Here is a 25748-nt window from a genome sequence, read left to right on the forward strand (position 1 = left end):
AAAAAATATGCATTAATAATAAAATACAATTTGAAAATTAATTAAAGTATATTGCCACTTATACAATTAATTAATTACAAATAATCATAATTTATTACTTAAATGCCATATTTAAACTTAATTAAAAACTTAATTAAAATTTATATTTAATAATATTAAATAATTATTATATATATATTTTTTGATAATAAAAAAAAAATATTAAAAAAACAATTTAAAAAAAAACAACCATAAAATGGGGGGCGGCAAAAAGGGTAGCCGAGCCCACCTCCCTTTCACGGGGGTTGGGCCGTCATGCCCTAACCGCGGGCGGCGCCACCGCGGTGGACGCAGGTCCTGCGACGCCCACGCAGCCACCGCGGGGGACCCTGCGACCACCGCGGGGGTCGGAGATCCGCATAGGGGGAGGAGGTGCAGGTAGAGCCTCCGCTCCCCACCTTCCAACCCCAAATTAAAATATTTTTTTTTTAACAATAAACTTCGATTTTTAAAAAATAAAATCAATTATGATTTAATTTTTGTTTGTTTTATATTTCTCTTTTTTTTAACAACACCCCCCCCCCCCCCCCCCCGCCTTTTTTTTTAAACAGTCTCATATAGAGACTTAAAATAAAAAATTTCAGAATGATAGAGGTTTACAAAATAGAGAAATTTGTTGAATACCCTTCCAAAATATACAATTTTGAGCAAAAAGAAAACCCCTTTCTCAAACAAGATACAAGCAATCAGCCAATCTTGACTAATTTCCACTATAATTCCTAATCTTGAGGCAATCAATGGAGAATTTGAAACCAAAATTGCATGAAGAACATTCAAGCCCATTTTTTTTTTTTTTTAAACAAATAACCAAATTGACAAACAAATTCCTACCTCAATAAGCATTCTTGGAAAGGATCTGATGGAGAGCCCCAACCTGCAGCTCAAGAAATCCTTCTCCTTCCAAAATCCCCAAATTTTCCAAAAAAAATTCAATCCCCAATATTTTCCAAAATTCTAGGTTAAATGGGAGAATTGACCAAAATTTATTTTTGGAATTAAAATATTTTATTTAAAATAAAACTCAAAAATCATTCTTTGAAACTATATCAATAAATTAAATTTGCTTTTCAATCTAAAATTGATTTTCTCAAACAACTGAAATTAACCTTTCTATCTCTAACTGCAACAAGCTAAAATTGATTCTATTGCAATTAAATTTAAATCTTTCTTTTTCGACAACGTAAACATATTAAATTAACCATTTAATTGAACTTGCTACCAATCTGAATTGAGAAATTCAATTAACGATTAATCACATAAAAAGGGAGCCTATTTAATTAAGTCTCTAAAATACTAATGCGTAAACACACATTAAATCAAATTAAACACTAAGGATTAAATGTTTGATTTAACCACACATACCAAACACGCAACCCAAGAAAGCCACACAGACAGACGACTCACATACCCAACCAAAGGGAATACTAACGATGACTGACGACACTCACTTGAGCATGACTATGGTCAATCGAGGATTTCACAACCACCTAATCCAACTCTAAGGATTAAAGAGGTACACTCAAACCCGCAAATTCAAGCGGTGACGAACCTCGCACCCATGTGGCACTGTACCTTAAATCTCTTGCAACCAAGAGTCATACATGCATACATATATAAACTTAATGAAAGCGTTAGCTCGAGATAATAACATGAAATAGGAGAATTAATAACTTGCATACAAATTTGTGCAAAAACCACATTAACAGCTATGCCCTAAATCAAAATATCTGACTATAATCATTATATTATGATAAACTAACCAAGGTTAATCTGAGATTAGAAACTGATTAGGGTAGGGGTACTACAAGGAGAGCTACTTGTCAGGGGGAGTAGTTGGTATTTTGTATTTGGTTTTGTATTGATTTGGCATTTGATGTCAAAGGGGGAGTGATTGATATGGAAAAACACATTATCTTTTTCTTTTGGGAGAGATTATTCCTAGGGGGAGAGATATTATGTATTTTTTATTTCTGGTTAATGATCTCTTTGGGAGATTGTTGGTTTTTGGTTTTTGGCATTTCTGTTTTGGCACTTTGATGGTTTTTCCATCTTGTGTTGCCATCAACGCCAAAGGGGGAGATTGTTGGCATTTTGGATATGTTGATATGGTTTTGTCATTGATGTCAACACTTGTCATCGCTTGTCAACACTTATCAGCACTTGGAGATTTTGGTTATGTTCATCGACAAGTCAAAGACTTATGCATAGCCACTAGTATTTGGTTCACTAACAAATTATATTGTTCATCGACACTTGGAATGACTTGGAAACTACTTGGTTATGTCAAAAACATTATTCGATCACTTGGTTTTGGCGATTTGGTTAATTGTTTATTCGGGTTTGCATATTTGTTGTTACTGGCAAATAGGTTCAGGATAAATATCGACAAACATATCTATTCCAGATCAGCATGACATGTTATGGAGATGATTTATTATTATTGTAAATGCATTGAACCGACATCTGCATCGGATATTGATTTACTTGTAATTGATTTTATTGTAATATCTTTTAGTGAGCCAACCTATTCAATTGGTCTTAGGTTATGGTATAAATGTAAGATCTCATTTGTGAGATTGAAGTGTGAATGCAAAAAGTATTGGAATAGGGTATATACAAAAATAAGCAGAGCTATACACACAGACATGATTTGAAGGTTGAAGGAAGGATCTTGTGAAGGTAATCAGAACTAAACCGGTATTTGTGTGTGTGAAAAAGTGAACCTGTAGCTGCAAGCACAACACTTCAATTAAGTCATTATATGCATGGTTAGTAATCAATAATCAATAAGAAATGAACCATAGCAAAATGACTAATTGCCTTCTAAAAGATGCGAGTATAAGATTTCTCTCAAATTTTTATAAGCAATACCAGTGACTAGACTACACCAAGATGAAGGATTTAATCTATATGATATTAAGCTATATGGATGCAAGATGGATGAGTAATTCAAGCAAATTCAAGCAACAATGCATACAAGCAATAATGAATGTAAAATGGATGCAAGTAATCTAAAAAAGGCACAATGATTTCAATGACTCCAGAGCGAAATTAGCGTGATAATGATTTCCAAGCGTGTTCTCAAAAATCTCTGGGGTGAATTGGAATGAGAGCTGAAGACTGAATTTATAGAGAATTACAAAAAGCTCAATTTAGGATTAATTGAAAATAATTGAGAAATCAGGTTGAGTTAACCTTGAGATAGATTCCAATTATAGTTTAATTGAAATGCATTCAAATTAGAAGTCCCAGTTGCATTGGAAAATAATAATAAATTAGTTCCATGCACATCTGATAAAAATAGATAATTCTTCAATTTAATCAAGAAAAGAGTTTTCTTAATGCAACTGAACTTCTTTTTCTGAAAAGCTTTGAGTTCCAATTTTAGAGAATAATTCAACAATTCAATTAAATTGCTTTTCTGATTTCAAGTTCTAAATTTAGAAAAAGAAATAATATCTCAAGTTTGATTTCTCTCTCAATTCAATTCTTTTTTTTTTGACTTTTGTCTTGTTTCAATTCAACTCTTTGTAATAAATTAATTCATCTTTTGTAATAAATTAATCCTTTCGCATGATTGAATGGCAAATTTATTAATTAATTAAATATGCAAAGATATTTAATAAATTAAAATGGGATAACTGATCAAAATGATTATTCTTGAAATAATTCAATTAATTAAATAAATATTTAATTAATATTGAGTGATTGATTTGCCATGTGATTTTTGATAATTAAAGAATTAATAATGTGCTCAAGATTGATTTAATTGCCTTTGGTTAGGACCTTGGTGATGTTGTCGAGATTAGGGGCCCATGGTTTAGATGACCAATTTTAGGGTATTACATTTGCCCCTCTTTGAATTAATGTGCGAGCAGCGCTTTGATTCAAAGAAAGTGTGATGTCTAGGAGATGCCAGTTCTGAACTTGATTGATCACGAACTAGATAAAAAGTGAGGTGTTAGCTTGATTTGAAGCGACAAAGCTAAATGAGGTCTGATTAAAGTGATACCGATCCTGAACTTGATTGAACTGAGGAACGATATAAAACAAAGATATCGAACTTGAACTTGATTGATCAAGAAGTGGATCTTACTGATCTAGAACTTGATCGATCTTAGATATAGTGAATAATGATAAAAATCGATCTTGAACTTGATTGATCAAGACACGATAAGAAAAAAATAAACCGTCCATCTTGATCAAGAAACGAATACTGAACACTTGCTTAGATTTAGAATGACCACAAAAACTCTTTAAACTTTTGATTGAGTTTAAACGAATAATCAATTTGATTTGAAGCAATGAAACTGATTAATGTTAAGAGATTAATTCAGATGAAAGACAAATATCAGCTTGATTTGAAGCGATGAAGCTGATATGCCCCTAGCGATTGATTGATTTAGATGATCGAGAGATTTCAACTTGATGTGAAGTGATGAAGTTGAGATGCCCCTTAGCAATAAGGATTTTTTTTTTTTTTTTTAATAAGAAAGATTTTGCTCGACTTTTGATGAAGATTTGAAAAAAATTCTCGACTTGTGAGATGTGAAGTCATAAGGTCATATGTATGCCCCCTCGGGAGTGAAATCGAAAGATAGCGAGGGCAGTTGATTATAGGCAATTGTTTGGCGAAAATAAGTGATTTAAGCACAAATTGATTTTGAGGATTTTCTTGAAGATTTGGCAATGATTGATGAGAAATTGAGCGTAGAGTTGATTGGTAGAATTGAAATGTGGATGTGTAGAATTGAAATTGAATTAAGATTCAACGTTGAAATTGAGCGCAATTTGAAGAAAGAATGAGCATTAATGAAAAAAATGTGCTAAGTGGTCAAAATTGTGAAATTGACTAGCAAGACGATCTCAAATTTTGATTTTGATCCCGAAAATGGAATCAGAGCAGGCACATTAGCCAAGGGTACAATTTTCGTGTCCATCAGAGCAAGTTGAAAAATTAGGTTTTAGGCTATATATAGGACAAAAGTGTCATTTTCAATTCATTTTAACCCTCCAAGTTTGAAAATTCAAAAACCCTTATGCGAAGAAAAATGGTGGTCCCTACTCGTCAGCATCGATTTGAGCTCCAGAGAAGACATAATCGACCCCGAAACTATGAGCCAGCGGTAAGTGATCGATCTTTAGCCTCTGTATATTTCCAAATTTGATTTTTTTTGTGTATTTTTCACGTTTTTGACGGGTTTGTAGTCGGGTTTCTCGGTTTATCGTGCGAGACAGGATCTTGTCTCGTATGAGAAACTGGCAATTTTTTTTTTATCGTTTCAACCCATTAGAATTGTCGTACGAGAGCAACCCTTGTGTCGTACGACAGGCCGGTTAAAAGACCATTTTGTCGTGCGATGTATAAAACTTTGTCGTTTGAGGCTGTTTTCTCGTACAATAGGCATTCCTGACTCGTACGAGATTCTATTTAACTGTGTTTTGTCATTTGAAAAATAGTGACAATTTTTGAAAGTGTAAACATGAAATTTTGATTTTGTATTTAACTTATTTGGATTTGCATGATGTTTAACTTCTCTTGCAGGCTAATTTGGAATGTTTTCTGATATTTGTTGTTGGGTTTTTGCAGGTTTGTTTACCTCCTGTGCTCTTCAGATGTGTATATCCACCCACAATGGATTTAGTTCGGGATTTGTCTAAGGTTGAGTAGGCTCATGTTGATTTATGTGGCTTGGCTCATTTGATGAGGTTACCTGATATCCGTGTGAACCACGGGATGCTCACAACGTTGGTAGAATGATTTCATTCAGAGCATAATACCTTTCATTTTCCAGTTGGGGAGTTGACCATCACTCCTGAGGATATGTACAGGATTCTTCGTATCCCTTTTGCTGGGGATAAGGTGGACTATGATACCGCATTGTTACCTGGACTGCAGGCACTGAGGAATGTATTTAGGGATCCAGATATCTTGACTCATTCTATGAGTTGGGATATACTGATGAGCAGGTACAGTGAGGAGTATCCGCTGGCATGTGTCTTGGCAAGTTTTATTGGGTTCTTTTTGATGCCAGACCGAGGGCAATAGGGTTTCCAGAGTGGATGGGGCCGGATGCTTGAGCGATTGATAGAGTCCCCTCAGAGACTTGGTTAGGGTTCTTGCTTACTGGCCCACATGTATCGAGAGATGCATGAAATTGTTTATAGAGAGGGGCAGAGCATGGCTGCTAGGGTGTACATTTTGCAGGTGTGGGCTTGGGAGCACCTTCCCGTGTGTCAGCCAATAGTGACAGACAGCAGGGAGCCAGGACAGCTGATCATTTATAGATATGCTGGATATATCACGCAGCCCCATCTGGGCCAGACAGACTTCTGGAGACGATAGCTCGATGACTTGATAGCTATCATATGTTGACCATATAGAGGGTTAGAGCTATGGGATGACTGGCGGGCAGTGTGCGGAGATCTATTTGTTACATGCCCACTGATTGGGAGATCACAGACTGTTGTGGAGCGATTCATCGTTTCACGAGTGATGAGGCAATATGGCCAGCCTTAGGGGATCTCATAGGTGTTTACAACATATGCTAGGTATGCTGACGAGGAGAGGCAGGGTTGGGCAACTAGGCTATCTTATGCCTTGGCTATGCAGGAGCTGACAGGTTTACCCCACCTGAGGTGGGATTACTTGGAGGACATAGCAGATGTGGGGGTATTGCCCCAGTACAGGGATTATTTATAGCAACATCCATTCCCTTGGTTTACGGATCCTGGAGAGCATGCTCCTCATATCAAGGATGTGGAGGATGATGCCCCCGCACTGGCACAGGGACAGGCACAGAGATAGGGTCATAGGCAAGGACAGGGTCAGAGACCAGATGCTCCACGATGAACTGGTGGTGATCCTGGTGCTAGCAGCAGCAGAGTGTGAGATGACATTGGATAATAGAGGGGTGAGGGTGGATCCCTTGGCAGAGTAGGCGTGAGGTTGGGTGGGGGAGAGGAGCAGTGAGCAGCTCTGAGGTAGGTCCATCAACGGTGAGAGGAGCAGGGCGGAGCCATAGGTGGAGATGGTGGTGGAGATGGCGGCGGAGAGCCTGCGAGAGAGCAGGGGGCTGACATGGGTCGGTTGATGAGAGCACGTCTTGCAGAGCTATAGTCATAGTTGTTAGTGGCGCAGACTCAGCTGGCGGAGCGAGACCAACAACTGGTTGAGGTGAGGACTGAGCGGATTTGAGAGTAGAGATAGAGTCTCTATGATAGGAGGTCCTTCTCCAGAGCATTAGGGCATTTTATTATGTAGTTGCGTATAGTGTTGTAGTTCCTGTTGCACAGCAGGTGCAACCTTATTCACAGTATATGGCCAGATCAAAGGGAGCGCGAGCACCTCGATAGGATCCCAGGCATCAGGCTCCTCCTCCTCCACCAGGCGATGAGGGAGAGGGTGCCAGCTAGATGATTCTTTTTGTAGCTCGGATATTTTTTTTTTTGTAGACACACCCATTTTTTTGTAGCCTATACGATTCTTGCTCCGATGGGAGTTTGTACATGTCATTGGACATCATTTTGTACTCTTAGACTTGAGATGATATATATATATACGAAATCCGATTTGACTTCATTGCAAATGTGTCAATTCGATTATGAGATGTTTCTATATGCTTTATTCTATATGTATGCATTTCTTTTTCAGCATGAATGTATGTATTACAAATGATAATGGATGTCTATGTTTTTGTTTCTTTTCATATGCAAATAAATGAATGAAAATGAGCAGTGCAAATTTTTTTTTTTTTCTTTTTCTATGTAATAAAATGAATACAAATGATTAATAATAAAATGAATGAATCTATATGAAATGTTATGTATGCAGCTAAACATCTCAAAACACAAGTACTCGATCGGATAAATAATGATAAATAGACCACTTAGCGTAAGAAATGATGATGCTTTCAGCTCTCATTCTGAAGATAAAGAGATTATTATTATCACACCAAAATCATCCTAGATTCACTAAAATGCAGAATGAAATGCAAAATGATATGCAAAATGCAACCTAAACCTAGTCACTGGATTTAAAATACTTAAGATTCATCACTGAGCATAACGAACACAACAAGTAAGGTAGAGTTCCTTTCTTTTTCAATGTGCAATATTAATTATCTTGTCCGCAATGACCCTTTTTTTGTTCATATTCTTGGACAGATTTCGTAGGGACCCAAATTGCATCATAAAGAAATTCCCTCAAAATAGACAAATAAATAACATGGACCTCCTTGTAGCATACAATTAAGCGGAGTCGAGGTATGTGAGGCGATTTCACCTTAATGTGAAGGCTCTTATCACAGACACCCAGCTAATTTATATGTTTCCAGATCATCGGGATCATTCCTACAAGCAAAAAACAAAGAAAATATTATGCCCCCAATCCTTGTACCTCTTAGTCAATACAGACTTCCTCGAGTTACTCAGGGAGATAATAATCGAAAACCAATATAAAAGACAACATACAAAGAAAATTTTCCATTCATAGCTCAAACTGTTTAGTAATTCTTCTTCGTTATGTTGTTTTGCTTGTGAACTCAGTGATAAAAACTTTGTAGTAGTCAGGAGACAGGTGACTGACTCAGAGTGGCTGACCAGGTTTCACTGATGGAATAATGACTTGGTTGACACTGCTTAGGATATGTAATATGCTCTGTTGAGTAACCTAAGACAAGGACATTGATCTGTTTCAAGTCATGAGGGTTCCAACAAACCAGGATGTCACAAAAGTGACTAAAAATATGTACAAGCGAAAGCAAAAGATACTTGAAAGTGGGAAATGCCAATGTTGCGTTGATAGATGGAGCGCTTGAGTACAAGAGGCGCTTGTTTGCCAGGTTTTCACCTGTTTGGCAGAGAGTCATCATCATTTTTTATTTTTTTTACCAAGGTGCGTGTTTACTAGGTTTTCACCAAGGCATTTTCTCTCTTTATATTTTTTTTTCTTCTTTTTTTCTTTTTTCTAATTTTTTTGTATTTTATGATTTTTCCATTTTTTAGAATTTTTTCAAGACTTTTTCAGCTGTACAGTTTGCTGGAGCAGAGAATGCTAAGTAAAGAATCTTTTCAGGTGGATGGTGTTAATCAGTTCTCGGAGCTATTCTCCTTCTGATGTTGAGAGTTGATAGGCACCATAGCCAAAGACTGCAGTAATGATATAGGGACCCAACCAGTTGGGTTCAAACTTCCCTTTGTTGTCTCGAAACTGTTGATTTTTTGGATTTTCTCTTAGAACTAGGTCACCAAATTGAAATTCTCTTTGTCGAACTTTCTTGTTATACCCTCTGGACATTCTCTTCTGATACACTCTAAGATGATCAAACGCCACTTGTCGACGCTCATCTAGCAATTTGAGTTCTTGCAATCTAGATATTCTATGATCTTCATCAGTAACAAGACCTTGCAATGAAACTCTTAGAGATGGTATTTCTACTTCAATAGGTAATACTGCTTCGGACCCATACACCAAAGAGAAAGGTGTAGCCCCAGTAGGTGTTCTGATACTTGTTCTGTAAGCCCATAGTGCCGAATTGAGCTGCAGATGCCAATCTTTCTCGGATTTGTTCACTGTTCTGTGCAAGATAGTTAGTAGGTTTTTGTTAGATGCCTCGGCTTGTCCATTACCTTGAGGGTAATAGATTGATGACCAGTGTTGCTTTATTTTGAATTTCTCACAAAGTTCATCCAGGTCTTTATTCTTGAACTATCCTCCATTATCAGTCACGATGGACGAAGGTATCCCATACCTGCAAATTATATAGTTTAGGATGAATAAGGCGACTTGTTTACCAGCTGCTTTGATGAGTGGAATCACCTCTACCCACTTGGTGAAATACTCAGTGGCCGTTATGATGAATTTATGTCCGTTGGATGAAGCAGGATATATATATGACCAATGAGATCAAAGGCCCATTGCTGAAAAGGCCAATGTGTAATGAATGGTATGAGATCCCTCGCTGGGGCATGTATGAGATTTTAATGAAGCTGACATTTCTCACAAGTCTTAGCAAATTTTATGGCGTCTTTTTCCATACCTGGCCAGTAGTAGCCAGCCCGTAATAGTTTCTGAGCTAAAGTAAAACCATTCGAATGAGATCCACAAATACCTTCATGGACTTCCGATAATGCACGTTTTTATTCTTTAGTTTCTAGACATCTAAGCAAAGTACCATCCAAACCTCGTCTAAATAAATCATTAGCTATGATAACATATTGCGAAGTGTTTCAAGTTAGGTTTCTTTTCTCGTTACGAGTAAGGTTTTCAGGGATAATTTGGTCATAAAGGAAGGAATAGATATGGCTGTATCGGGATGAGTCGTGTCCAATAATAGAACAGACTATTTGGGTCTTAGAAGAATCATAAGCAGGGTAATATAACTCTTCCACCAGGAAATCAAAGTGAAAATTGGACTCCTGTAGCTCAGGTATAGATGCCAAGGTAGCCATAGCATTTGCTACTCTATTCGCTAATCTAGGAATTTGTTGGAATGATACAAAAGCAAAATACTTCTTGAAATCATCTACCATCCTCTTGTAAGGCATCAATTTCTCATCCTAAGTCTGATATGTATCATTGATTTGATTGATGACTAGCTGAGAATCTCCATAAATATGTAATTCAGCAACCTTCCATTCAATTGCTAGTTTTATTCCATTTACCAGTGCTTAATATTCTGCAATGTTGTTTGTGCAAGGGAATAGAATCTTGTAAGACTTTGGAATTGAGTACTTCTGAGGAGTAATGAATAGTATGCCAGCACCAGAACCATTTTGAGTAAAGGACCCATCAAAGAACATCTTCCAGGGTTGTTGAGTAAGATGCATTATTGATTCATCTGGATACTCAATGTGTAGTGGTTGAGTATCCTCAAGTGGAGCTTCAACAAGTTGATCAGCAATTACCTGTCCTTTTATGGCTTTGCGTTCCACATATTCAATGTCAAACTCTGTAAGGATCATTACCCACTTTGCCAATCATCCGGTGAGTGTTGCTTTATTAAGAAGATACTTGAGTGGATCAATTTTGGCCACCAGCTTGACTGAATGTGCGAGCATATAGTGCCTCAGTTTCTGTGATGCGAAGACTAATGGAAAGCATGCTTTTTCTATTATACTGTAGCTCATTTCATAAGACACCAATGTCCTGCTGATGTAATAAATAGCTCTTTCATTTTTGTTGTCATCCTATTGTGCCAAAAGTGCCCCCAATGATGAATCAGTTGCTGATATGTATAAGATTAGTGGTTTACCTTGAATAGGTGGCATCAATATCGATGGATTTGATAGATACTCTTTGATTTGCTGAAGATGTTGTTCACATTCTTGATCCCAAATGTATAATATGCCTTTCCTTAGTACCTTTGTAAAAGGTTGAGCTTTGTCTGCTAGTTGAGAAATAAATCTTCTAATGGATTGGAGACGTCCCTGTACACTTCTCATTTGACTGATGTTCTTTGGAGGTGGCATTTCCATTATAGCCTAGACCTTCTCAGGATCAACCTCGAGGCCCTTCTTTGAAATGATGTAGCCAAGTAGTTTACCAGATGTCACTCCGAATGCACACTTCTTTGGATTTAATCGGAGCTTGAACTTTTCCATTCTGTCAAGTATAGGACCTAACTCTTGAATATGCATTGATCTTTTCATAGTCTTCACTAAGGTGTCATCAACATAATCTTCCATATTCTTATGCATCATGTCATGAAAGATAGTTGTAACTGCTCTTTGATAGGTCACTCCTGCATTCTTTAACCCAAATGGCATAACATTCCAACTAAAGGTTCCCCATGCACAGGTGAAAGCTGTCTTTTCTTGATCTCCAGGAGCGATTTTAATTTGATTGTAGATGGAGAATCCGTCCATTAGTGAGTACATCTCATGCCCAGCTGTCATGTCGACTATCATATCAATATTTGGCAATGGAAAGTCATCTTTTGGACATGCTTTATTGAGATCTCTAAAATCTGTACAAACTCTGATAGATTTATCTGCCTTTGACACAGGTACTATGTTGGAAATCCATTCAGCATAATCTATCGCTCTGATAAATCCAGCTTTGAGTAGTTTCTCTAGTTCATCTTTGACCAATAGTGCGACATGCGGGTGCATCTTACAAAGTTTTTGTTTAACTGGTTCTACTCCTAGTGTGATTGAGAGATGGTGCATAATGAGATCAAGATCCAAGCCTGACATATCAGAGTATGTCCATGTAAAATTGATTTTCTTCTCTAAGAATAGCTAAGTGAAATCCTTCAATTCTTCTGCTGATAGTGATTGAGCTATGTGAATAATTTGTGGTATGTCTTGATTCCCAATATTCACTGGCTGAGTTGGCTCGATCAATATGGAAGACCATTCTTGAAACTAACTGGGTAGTATACCAAGTATCTCACCTTCAGGTGCCTCACAGAGGTTTTCACCTTTAGGTATGCCCTTTATTTTCTCTTTTTTAGATTTTGACACCACCACAATGTGGTTTTCGCCATCAGATCTTTTATTTTTATCTTTCTTATTTTTGCGACTAAGATACTTGATATCCTCTTCAGTCATATTTTCACTCCATTCACCGGTGGAAGAGTTAATAGGTTCGACTGCATTGAGATAATAGGATAATGTATAGTCATTGGCAAAAATAGGTATATCCATGGGTTGATTCTGTAAAGTACAGTCAATCCGGGATGTATTAAGGACAAATTTTGGATAGGTTCAAGAGCGTTCACAGTATTGTTATCACAGCTACGGATAGAAAAGTCGAGTTCCAGAATGATACCTTGCATAAGTGTCTCAAGACAAGGAAGAGTCAGATCATGATTATTAAAGTTCACGTTAATATTTAATCAATCTAATCCAATAGGCATACTTATAACATCATTGACTAAGTCGGACTGGACGTCATGTCGTGGTTTAACAGCAATAAGACTAGTAGGCAATTTTTCATTATTTGTATCAGATGATTTAGAATTTGAGGATGAGTAGGTACCATGAACAGGACTATCATTAGAGTCAACAGAATCATCAGAGTTATCTGATGAAGTTTCTAAGTCTCTTTCAGGTGATTTAGTAAGCATATGTATGGTATCAATACTAACATCTTTAATGCTACAAATTCCTTCATATTGTAGTTCATTTGTCATTTGTATCTGACACACCTGTTGACATGGTCTCATTGTTTCTACTACTTTCTGTCGTCTACTCCATTCAGCTTCTTTTGGACTGACAACTGGTTCTTGTCCTACAGCTTCTAACTCTTCTTGTGTAGTGCTATAACTGATTTGTTCTGTTTCTGGATAAGGACACATAGATGAGAAGCTTTCTGGTATTGTTCCTTCTTTCAATGCTTGTTCATAATTTGCTTGCCTCTTTTGTCTAATTTCTTGTATTTCCTTCTCTAGTTTTAGGCACATCAACTCTTGAGTATCATCTATGATACCACTAGATTTTTCTGGAGTTTATGTAGTGGATGTGTCTGAAAGATAGTCAGGACCCCATTCATACTCATTTGAATTAGTCTCTGAATCATCTACCTGTTGCCTGCCAGTATATGTGACTGGAACTTTTAATGGTGCAAACAATTCTCTGATTCTTACAAATTCATCTCTTATATATTTAGGAACCTCAACTTCTTGTATTATCGTAGTTGATACCGTCGAAGCTTGAGCACTGACTATTTCTTCTTTCTTGACTGTTGATTCCTCTCTCTCTTTTCTACACTCTTCTTTCATTTGTTTAGCGTGTGCTTCATGTAATGTTAAAGGCGATATCTTTTTCAAGCCTTTAGACCTAGAAACATGTTTTTGTTCTGATGTCTTTTTAGGATTGTATCCCAGTCCAGCTTTATCATGTGTGGATTTGGTTTGTAGCTGAATTGGTTCAGTAATACCTTCTTTTTGTTTGCCCAAAGGACCAGTACCTGAGTACCCCATGCACTGAATCATTTTGTAACCCTAACCATACTGGTTTGAAGAAATCTCACAATGTTGTACCTCCTCATTTGGACTATCTTCCTTATAGAGCCAGTTAAGCATAGCATCCTCTTCTATATCATCTGCCAAGGAGGTAGAAGACTGTATAAAGAGACCATCATATATAATATTTGGAGTTGGAGTTTGGGCTCTCATAGCCTCTGATGGCTTGCCTAACTGTTTTGGCGATGGAGGAAGAGAAACTAATGATAATACTAGTTCTATCTTGTAGCTATCGATGCCAGTATCTATAATCTTCAATCTCTTTTCTAAGTCTTTTATCAATGTTTCTGGATCTTCATTTGGAGAGGCTTCCCTATTATGAGGCACAAAAGTATCTGCACCTTTTGTCAATGCACTACAGATGACATTTGTATCAGTTGGAATATTGACTTCAGCTCCATTATAAGGAAACTTTAAGCATTGGTGATATGTTGAGGGTACTGCCTTCATTTCATGAATCCATGGCCTGCCCAGCAATATATTGTATGACAATGGAATATCGAGAACCTGGAAAAGGACATCTCTCTCTACCGGTCCCACTCTGAGTGGTAATGATACCAAACCTTTGGAGGTCCTTTCTTCTTCATCATAGGCTTTAATTGTTATTTTCTTGCCTAGGTCAATGACATTTTCAAGGAATCCTAGTTGTGTAAGCAGATGATAAGTATAGATATTCAACCCTGTGCCTCCATCTATCAAAACACGTTTAACTCTATGTTTGTGGATCATGGCTTCAATATGCAATGGCTGGTTATGTGGATGATTTAAAGAGTTGTCATCTTCCTCAGAGAAGGTCAAATAGTGAGGTGAAGTTAGATGACCCACCATAGACTGAAACCAATCAATGTCTAAATCTTTTGGAACATTGGTAGTGAGCAATGCTTGGTGTAGAATTTCCTTGTGAGCAGGTGAGAGCTGTAGCAATTCAAAAATTGAAATTTGAGCATTTTTCCTTTTCAACTGTTCAACTACGCTGTATCCAGAGGATGATGATGAGGAGGTTAATCTTTTAAATTTGTCCAAGGTTGATTCCTTTTGTTTATTTGGCACAGCTGTCGGATTTGATGTTTCTTGAGCCGGTTTGGAAGAGCTAGCTCCTTGGAGGGTGACTTTCTTTTGAGATCTAGTTAGAGCTTTTTCATATCGTGATTCATTTGGTTTATCTTGAACTATAATCACATTGCAATATTCTGAGTGTGAAGGTTCAATCATGTTGATAATGTTGTCCTGGCTGGCATAAGCATAATTTACCTTGGCACCTCCTTTGGTCTTTGAGGAATCACCTTGTTCATAAGTAGGCAAAGGATCTTTAAATGCTTTATGATCAACATTGGTTGGGTGATTCCCAACAACAACTTTACCAGCGTCTATGAGGTCCTGAATCTCATGTTTTAGCTTCATGCAATTGTTTATGTTATGACCCTTATTCCGATGGAAGTCACAGTATTCATTTTCTCTCCACCATCTTGGTTTGACATCTGGATCATATGGGCTGGAGTTATCTAGTAGTGTTATCAAGTTGTTTGCCAATAAAGTTTTGAAAACCGACTCATATGATTCTTCAAGAGGAGTAAAATCACGCTTAAGTCGGGAAAGCCAAGGCTTTTCTTTGAACCATTCCTTTGTTTTCTTTGGCTAATTTTCTGCTGCAATTTCATTGGCTTTAAGCGCTTGTGTAACACTGGCCAGATTGAATATTGTTGATTTTGAGTTGGTTTTGACAGTGTCTACTACTCCATCATTAACAACATTCTTGTTGTTGTCTTTGGCAAATTTCCAATACTTGTTCTTCTCTTTAGAACTGGATCCTGTTTGTGTTTCTTTCCAAGGTGTGATATCTCCCTTTTTTATGAGCACATCTTCCATTCGAATGACATTATCTACCATTTTGTTAAATGATGGGTGTACTTGCATTTGTATGCTATATTTCAGTTCGGGGACCAAGTTATTGACAAATATATCGATTTTCTTAGAGTCCGGGATAGGTCGTGGGTACCTAGAGAACATCCTTCTCCAGCGTTGGAGAAAAGTAAGAAGAGGTTCCCCTATTTTTTGTTGAGTATTACAAAGATCGATCATAGTCATAGGATGTCGAATGTTGTATGAGTATTGTTGTAAGAACAGTTGGATTAGTTCTTTGAATGTTTTTATTCCTTTGGGTAGACTTGAGAACCATTCCATTGCTTGACCCCCTAAACTCCTTAGGAAGAGACGCATAAGGTACATTTGATCGTGCATGAATTCCATACAAGCAGCACTAAATTCTCTGACGTGATCTTGAGGATCTAAGGTACCATCATATTTATCAAATTTTGGGATTTCCACTCATGAAGGGAATGGAGGCATGTTCTTGTCAAATGGGAAGGGACATATTGCTTCCAGAGAATATTGGTTCAGGGAATTGTCCTTATTCTTCAGGTCTGTGAGCTCTGTTCACAAAGATATTAATTGTTTGTGTACCATGAGTATAGGTGAGTCTTTCCTCTTAGTAACAAGTGTCTGAACATCATATCCAATAGGAAGTTTAGCACCTTGATTTTCTAGTTCTAAGAAATAGTCTTCCTTTTCTCGGAGCATGATAGTTTTCATCATTTTCCAAAAGTCTTTGTCTTTTTGACAGTCAAGGATTCCTTTACCTGGAGGTTCAGTAGCTTCGTCAGTCTCACTTGATGATGAGGAGTCATTATGATTTCCAGGAATATTATGGTCGTTTTTGTTTCCATCATTGTATTTTCTCTCATGTATAGTGGGAGATTTTGGTTCATCAAAAATCGGTCCGCCTGATGACGATGGTATGTCAGTGAGGGGATCCTTCACGTAGAATGGATTATCTTGATAAGTGAAGGTTTGTTCTTTGGCTTTTGTCTTATGAGAACTCCTAGTTTGAATAGGCTTTTTTATGGATTAGTTTGACCTAGAGTTGTTTTGTGATGCAGAGGTCAAGATCAATTTCAGAGCTAGTTTGTTCTGTTTAGCGTATTGTTTTGGGAGAAACAACTGAGATTTTGTCTGATTTCAGGAATGATCTATCCTGTCTAAGACATTTTCCTGGGTTGATTCTAAAATTGTAACTAAGATTCAGTCTGATTCAGGAACGATATATCCTATGTAAGACGTTATCTAAGTGACTTGAGTTTGATAGGTAGTTTTGATTGAACTAGCTGAAGGGTGATCAACCAAATCGTGCAACAAAAAATGGCAGAGGTACACTATCTTGATCTGTTTTATGCTCAGGAAAATGATAACCAGTATTATGCTCATTGTAGATTGTGTTTTTGGCAATTTTGAATGTTCTGTCTGACAAAACCAGAGACTTATACAACTGGGTTTTCTGACCCGGATGACAATTTATCAGTTACAGGATGACAAAATTTATGGTTCGTACGAGTTGCTGTCTTATACTATACGACTGATGGGCATGTGCAGGACGACAGAATACTGAGGTCGATTCTGTCTCGTACGAGATAGAATACAGTGCAGGATGATGAATGATTTAGACTCGTACGATAGAGAATCTGCTTTAGAATGACAATTGAGTACATTCATACAACACAGGACTGGTGCAGAACGATAAATTATTAGACTCGTATGACTGTTCACAGGGCAGAGACTAAAAATTCTGAGTTTTCTAACTATTGAGTATGACCAACTGAGTATGACAAATTCTGAGATGGACTGATTTTTGAATAGGATTGACACAGATAGAGTTTCGACTTAGGATGGACTAGTTTCTGACACGGACAGAGTTTTGACTTAGGATGGACTAGTTTCTGACACAGACAGAGTTTTGACTTACTGAGTTGTTTCTGGTCTTCACTGATTTTTGGTATTTTAGTTTTTTTTTTGTTTCAGGGATGAAAAACACAGAAAACAAGTAGTATTTATAGTGACTTCAATCACAGCATGCAAACCCTAAGGAATTTGGTGAGGAAAGAAAACCTTTGCTTGTAGACTCAGGTACACACCCAATAGCTAATCAGAATATGGCCACTGAGTCTCACGCAATGGATTCTCAACACCGTATTATCTGACTCCAAACGCTAATGGGGGCACGAAATGACAAGTATCTTGGGAGAGTTACTATCTCTCTTGCACAAAGATTATCCCCCTTTCGGAGATGAACCGGGTAGCTTCTAATTTTAAATTGGATTTAGTCAGGGATCCATTCGGCACGTCAAGGTATAAACTCAATTAAGAGGTCTCCCAACCTTGAAAACCAAGGTTTAATATACCCGAAGGTACAGAGGAGAGATATTCCCGAGCACTGCCGTTGACTTGATTTTCATCAAATCACATTTATTTTATAGTGGGTTGGAGTACTTGGCATCTAGCCGTTCCCACTTAGGTCATTCCCCTCACACCGGCCATAATGGCTTTAAGAGTTTTTCAACCCCTCGGGAGGGCAGGCCTGCTAAAGATGTACAAATCTCAAACAAAGAAAAAGCTTCAAGGGTCTAGATTTTTGATTGTCTAGAAAAAGACAAGAGCATACTCTCCTACCTCTCAGAATCTTCTAAAAGCACAAAAGACAGATTTATTCTTTAACCAAATAGCAAGTTAGGTTCCTAAAAAATGAATTTAAAGAATACACGATGTTTAGTTGATTCTCCTTAGGCAACCTGCAAAGACAACGAATCAGTAGTCATATTGTCTTTGTGTGACAAGCAATATTCTTCGACAACAGTTCTGCAAAAACTAGTTAGGCTGTGAAAAACTCTGAGCCAGATAGATAAATAGTCAAGGTCAGTCGTCAGAAATGAAAAATATGAAATTTTGCCTCTTTTACTAGAAAATACAAAATCATATGACAGAGTCTCAACTCATACGAGACAGGAAACAGTATAGTACGAGACCAGATTGTTGATGATGTTGACTCGTACGATAAATGATTACTACTTGTACGACAGAGTTTATGCTCGTACGACTAGTGTGTATACTCGTACGATAATATGTTTGTAATTCATGCGACACCTGAAATTTGTCATTTCAGACTGTAAGAATTGTCGTACGAGATGTACGGACGAAAAACCGAAAAATCTGAAACCTGGAAAATAAGAAAAAATAAAGCAGTCAGTCTTGGAGGCTGAAAAAAAATGTAGTCTTTGTGCCCCACGGTGGGTGCTAGAAATGTGTGTGTGAAAAAGTGAACCTGTAGCTGCAAGCACAACACTTCAATTAAGTCATTATATGCATGGTTAGTAATCAATAATCAATAAGAAATAAACCATAGCAAAGCGACTAATTGCCTTCTAAAAGATGCGAGTATAAGATTGCTCTCAGATTTTTATAAGCAATACCAGTGACTAGACTACACCAAGATGAAGGATTTAATCTATATGATATTAAGCTATATGGATGCAAGATGGATGATTAATTCAAGCAAATTCAAGCAACAATGCATGCAAGCAATAATGAATGTAAAATGGATGCAAGTAATCTAAAAAAGGCACAATGATTTCAATGACTCCAGAGTGAAATTAGCGTGATAATGATTTCCAAGCGTGTTCTCAAAAATCTCTGGGGTGAATTGGAATGAGAGCTGAAGACTGAATTTATAGAGAATTACAAAAAGCTCAATTTAGGATTAATTGAAAATAATTGAGAAATCAGGTTGAGTTAACCTTGAGATAGATTCCAATTATAGTTTAATTGAAATGCATTCAAATTAGAAGTCCAAGTTGCATTGGAAAATAATAATAAATTAGTTCCATGCACATCTGATAAAAATAGATAATTCTTCAATTTAATCAAGAAAAGAGTTTTCTTAATGCAACTGAACTTCTTTTTCTGAAAAGCTTTGAGTTCCAATTTAAGAGAATAATTCAACAATTCAATTAAATTGCTTTTTTGATTTCAAGTTCTAAATTTAGAAAAAGAAATAATATCTCAAGTTTGATTTCTCTCTCAATTCAATTCTTTTTTTTTTGACTTTTGTCTTGTTTCAATTCAACTCTTTGTAATAAATTAATTCATCTTTTGTAATAAATTAATCCTTTCGCATGATTGAATGGCAAATTTATAAATTAATTAAATAGGCAAAGATATTTAATAAATTAAAATGGGATAACTGATCAAAATGATTATTCTTGAAATAATTCAATTAATTAAATAAATATTTAATTAATATTGAGTGATTGATTTGCCATGTGATTTTTGATAATTAAAGAATTAATAATGTGCTCAAGATTGATTTAATTGCCTTTGGTTAGGACCTTGGTGATGTTGTCGAGATTAGGGGCCCATGGTTTAGATGACCAATTTTAGGGTATTATAGTATTGAATCCAGCATATGAAGATGCTATTTTATGCAGTACATTATCATTGGATTTAACCATCCAATTGTAGTCAGTGTGACTCTCATTTTGTGATTGAGCAGTGAGCTCTAGGTAGCTGGCCTTTTTGCATGTGCAAAATCCATATTGTACACAGATACTATCTGCAGTAGTATCATTTGATTGTGGGTAAGGCTTACCCCCGTGGTTTTTCCCCTTACAAGGTTTCCATGTAAAAATATTTGCGTTATGTGTTGTGGATGTTATTGTCTTTCTGTTTCATGCATTAATCTTTACCGGTATTGCAATTAATTGTTAAGACTGTCTACCGGCATAAAGTTTGGTTTACCAGTATTAAGCAATAAGTTTTGGTTGAATTTATTGGACAACTGATTCACCCCCCCCTCTCAGTTGTCTCTAGGACCTAACACAAAAAGGAACTCATACGAGGCCAGAAATGAAGATTTGATGATGCTTGAGAGGCCAAAAATGAGATTTCTGGCCCCACAGTGGGCGCCAAAATGTCGTGCCCGTGATGTGCGATTCCTGTAGCTGCAACACAAAACACTGAATAGATCATTACAAGCATGGTTAGAAAATAATAAGAAGACAAAGATGAACCATGACAAAGCGACCTATCACCTCCTAAAAGATGCGAGTATGGATTTGCTCTCAGATCTAGATAAGCAATCCCAGTGACTTGACTACACCTAGATGGAGGATTTGAAATGATAATGATATGCAAAGATGGGATTGATTATGGTAGATTGATCTAAGAGACTAATTAAGATAATGATGTGCATGATTAAGCTATGATGATGATACAATTAAGCTAGAAAAGAGATTGATTAAGCTACATGATTCAACAATTATGCTAGAAAATGATCAAATTAAACTAGATCTAAAATGCAATTGCCTATAATAACAATGCTCAAATGATATGCTAGAATGGATATGCCTATAGTAACAATGCCTAAATTGATATGAGATGGGATCCTTATTGCTCCAAAATGGGGGATAATTATAGGATTTCTAAGGCCAAGGGTGAGGTGGCAGGAATCAACAGTCAAGATTGAGTATGAAGATATCAAGGGTGAAATTGGAGGAAGAGACACTTGTCATCTCTGTGGTGACAAGTGTCAAGGAGCTTTGCTCATAAAAGGGCAAGTGTCCAAGAGAGGAGACATGTGGCCAAAGTGCCATGTGTCTCAAGAAGAAAATATCCACACCATAGGAGGTTAGGATGAGGAGGTTAGAATGTGCAAGATAGGATAGGGTTAGGTAAACCCAAGGTTAGGTGGAATGAGTTAGGTTAGGGGGATGGTTAGGTTAGGTGGTTAGATGTTAGGAGGCATGTGGGTAATTTGAATTTAAAAATTCAAATAATACGAAAAAGAGTAATTAATTCTCAACAACTCATAAATTGATTTTTTTAATTAATTAGAAGATTAGAATAATTGATTTAAATGGGGGGGGAGATTAATTAATTTGAATTAATTAATCAAAGGGGACTATTGAAATAAACCTATTAAATAAATCCTTAGATTTATTAATAAGTAGATGAAAGGGAGAATTTAATCGAATTGCCTAATGAATTCAATTAAATTAGGAAGGGGGATTAATTAAATAATTGCTTATTTAATTAATTATCTTTAGACAATTTTTTGGGTATATATTGTAATAATTCTCGATCAAAAAGGAGAACATACTTCTATTCGGGAATATAGAACTTTGGGTATTCCAACAATTTTCTTAGTTGATACAGATTGTGACCCAGATCTTGTGGATATGCCAATCCCATCCAATGATGATGGTAGAGGACCAGTTCGACTCATCCTAAATAAATTAATTTTAGCAATTTGCGCGGGTAGAGAATTGTACTATAAAAAGTGAATTAAAAATTAAAAAAGAGAAGCTAGAACTAAGTTGGCTACTATTCCAAAATCTTATAAAATAGATTAAGATTAAATATTTTAATAGAAATAAATAAATCTTCTTAATCAATCAAATAATCATTCCATTATTTTATTTAGTAGCCCGACTAATGATAGTTTAAATAATTGAGGAATCGGTCATTGAACCAAAATCATTTATTTTTGTTCATCTTTCTATATAAAAGGTAATATGGATATTGTACAATTTCCTATTAACATGCTGAATTATTTCTACAAGATATCCAGTGTGGAAGTAGGTCAGAATTTTTATTGGCAAATAGGGGGGTTTCAAGTTCATGCATGGATACTTATAACTTCCTGGATTGTAATTGTTGTCTTATTAGGTAATCCTAAATTCAGAATACCTAAACAACATGATGTTGATGACCCACAGATAGACAGTTTTATCGAAAAGGGTAGGATTCAACAACGAGATTCCTAAAAAAGCACCAGAGTATTCATAAATTGAACCAATGAGATTCTGTCTGCTACAAATAATAGGAGCTCTTGAACCTATATCAACCTTCATATTTTTTTTTGTGGGACAAAGAAAACTGTGGAAAGGATTACTTCGTTCTGGATAGCCATTTTTTTTAAGTAGATAGAAACATACTCTAGATTGGGGTTCTAAAGAAGTACTACTTGATAATCCCTACCAATGTCAAGTCCTTATTGTTATCCCATTTCTATGGAAATATTTCTAGTCTAGATATTAGTTTCTTTTTTTTCACTAATCTTTTTTATATCTTGGTGTTTCTCACCATCTACCTTTGCTTGATTTTTGGTATATATGATAGTAACTTCATACTTTTTTCCTTTGCCTCCCCGTTTTTGCACCCCAATGGCTAATATATGAACTTAGGTACACAGTTTTCACTGATTGTGCATGCTCTCACTCTTGTACATGGGGTACGAGACTTAATCATCTTACTGCAAGAATTGTAAACTATTTGATCTCACCCATATGACTATCTAGTTTTTTTATCAGAATGAAGGAATCCCATTCACTTATGTTTTTCCCTCTTTTTAGTTATTAGTAGAAATAAAAAGAGGAAAAAATGAATCTCATATTCCAACGAATCACACGTAGAGATATAGATAACACACATAAAGATAAAGGAATTTTGTAACTAATAGCTTGAGCAATAGCTCAGAGACCACCTAAAAAAGAATATTTATTATTTGATCCATATCTTGCTATAAGCAGTCCAAGGGGAGCAATACTTGAAATTGCAATCCAAAACAAAAATCTTTTAAATCCATTTTTATGAGAAAAATGACAAAAACAAAAAATTCTTCGTCTTTTTTTTTGTTTTTGGCTTCTTTAAATGCGAAAGAGTAAAAAAGAGAGTATTTGAGCATGGACCTAGAAAATATGCTGAAAGTGCCCTATCAAGAGCTTGAAGAGGAGGAAGCAAACTGGGTCAAATTATATCTTCGATTAATATTTTGGGAGATATATTTTCCTAGCTATACCACTTGAAAAACAACCAGCTAATCAAATTATGAAAAGTATGATTTCTTTAAATCAAGAAGATCAAACAAAGGATTTTATGTTTTTTCTTCACTATCGAGGTGGAGGAATGGTAGAAGGAGTTGTTGTTTGCAATATTATGCAATATGTAATAGGGGATGTATTTACAATAAGTGTTGAGTTAAATGCTTCAATGGGAGATTTCCTTCTACGTGGGGGACATTTACTAAATGGGTAATACTAATTACTCAAAATGCTTCAATTTTGATCCACCAACCCCATATGTCTCCTTATGATCGTCGTGTCACTTCAATAGAATCAAGCTTCGATTCAGAGTATCACTATTAGACCATTGATATAGAATCAATTATGTTTCTCTATTGTCTTGAGCAATAGATGAAGTTATGGTGATATTTTTACCATTAATATACTTTATTTTTTCCCCTTGCTTGGCTATAGCTACACTTCCTGAATCTAGAACTGCTTGACCCTCCAATCCAATTCTGACAATACACTTCTTAGGTTGAACAAGTGGAACTTCTTGACACTGCATATTAGAACCCATTAAAGTACGATTCACATCATTATGCTTGATAAAAGGAATCAGGCAAACTCCAACAGAAAAATATTTGGAAGGAAAAATAGTTCTGAAATGAATTTGGTCCCATGCAAAAATAAAAACTCTTGTTAAAATTGAGCTAGAGTAAATTGCTTAGTAATTCATATTACAGGAGGGAACTTTGCATAGAGTTCCATTACAATTAATGGGTGGCTTCGTGACTTCTATGGGCACAAGCTTCTCAAGTAATCCAATCTGACGGTTCTTCATTATCTGCCTATGGTCTTTTCTTCTTAGGTGCTCATTTCGTTTGGGCCTTTAGTTTAATGTTCCTATTTAGTGGCCGTGGATATTGGCAAGAACTTATTGAATATATTGTTTGGGCTCATAATAAATTAAAAGTTGCTCCTGCTATCTAGCCCAAAGCCTTGAGTATTGTCCAAGGATGTGATGTAGGAGTAGCTCATTACCTTCTAGGTGGAATCGTCACAACATGGGCATTCTTCCTAGCAAGAATTATTGTAGTAGGATAATGACAAGGAGGATTTGAAAATCATTATGGCATCAAGATTTCCAAAGTTTAGCCAAGGCTTGGCCTAGGACCCAACTAATCATTGTATTAGGTTTGGTATTGCTACTGCACATGCCTTTGAGAGTCATGATGATATTATCAAAGAGTGTCTTTATCAAAATATTTTTGCTTCTCACTTTGTTCAGTTAGCTATAATCTTTCTGTGGACCTCTGGTAATTTTTTCCACGTAGCTTGGCATGGCAATTTCGAAGCATGGGTCCATGACCCCTTACATGTAAGACCTATTGCTCATGCAATTTGGGATCCTCATTCTGGTCAACCGGTCGTAGAAGCCTTTACCCAAGGAGGTGCCCTCGATCTGGTCAATATTTCTTATTCTAGTGTTTATCAGTGGTGGTATACAATTGGCTTACGAACTAATGAAGATCTTTATACTAGAGCTCTTTTCTTGCTATTTCTTTTTGCTCTCTTTTTACCAATAGGTTGGTCGCATCTACAACCTCAATGGAAACCAAGTGTTTGATAACTCAATGATGAACTCATAGTACTAACCCGGTACTGAGAGGGGGAGGGTGAATCAGTCCAGACAAAAATATAGTCCTAAACCGGTCTGACAGTAGACACTTCAAATGACTGGCAAATAGTGACACTAGTTTGAAACAGAGTGCAATCGGTAAAGCTAAGAATGACTGAGACAAGCATTAACTGGTTACTCACTTAGCTTTTTACTCAACTCAAGATTACACTACCATTTCACCCTATGCATAAATAGGTAATCTATCATCAGATCATAATAACAGCTAGTTCAACATGTTTTATTGATAGGCATAAAACACAGAACCATCATATGCCTGACAGACAATAGCAAAGCATCACAAGATAAAAGCATCACACATGACACACATATTTTTCATGTGGAAACCCAACTGGGAAAAACCACGGTGGGGATGAATACCCACAAGTTGTT

The 25748-nt window shown here is 36.4% G+C and overlaps 1 pseudogene; it reads left to right on the forward strand.

The window, feature by feature from the left end:
- The first annotated feature begins 235 nt into the window (after nucleotides 1–235).
- Nucleotides 236–25748, forward strand: part of LOC131875940 (photosystem I P700 chlorophyll a apoprotein A2-like) — a 42000-nt pseudogene continuing 16487 nt past the window's right edge.

Source organism: Cryptomeria japonica, chromosome 5 (assembly GCF_030272615.1).
Source record: "Cryptomeria japonica chromosome 5, Sugi_1.0, whole genome shotgun sequence".
In the NCBI taxonomy this organism is placed as follows: Eukaryota; Viridiplantae; Streptophyta; class Pinopsida; order Cupressales; family Cupressaceae; genus Cryptomeria; species Cryptomeria japonica.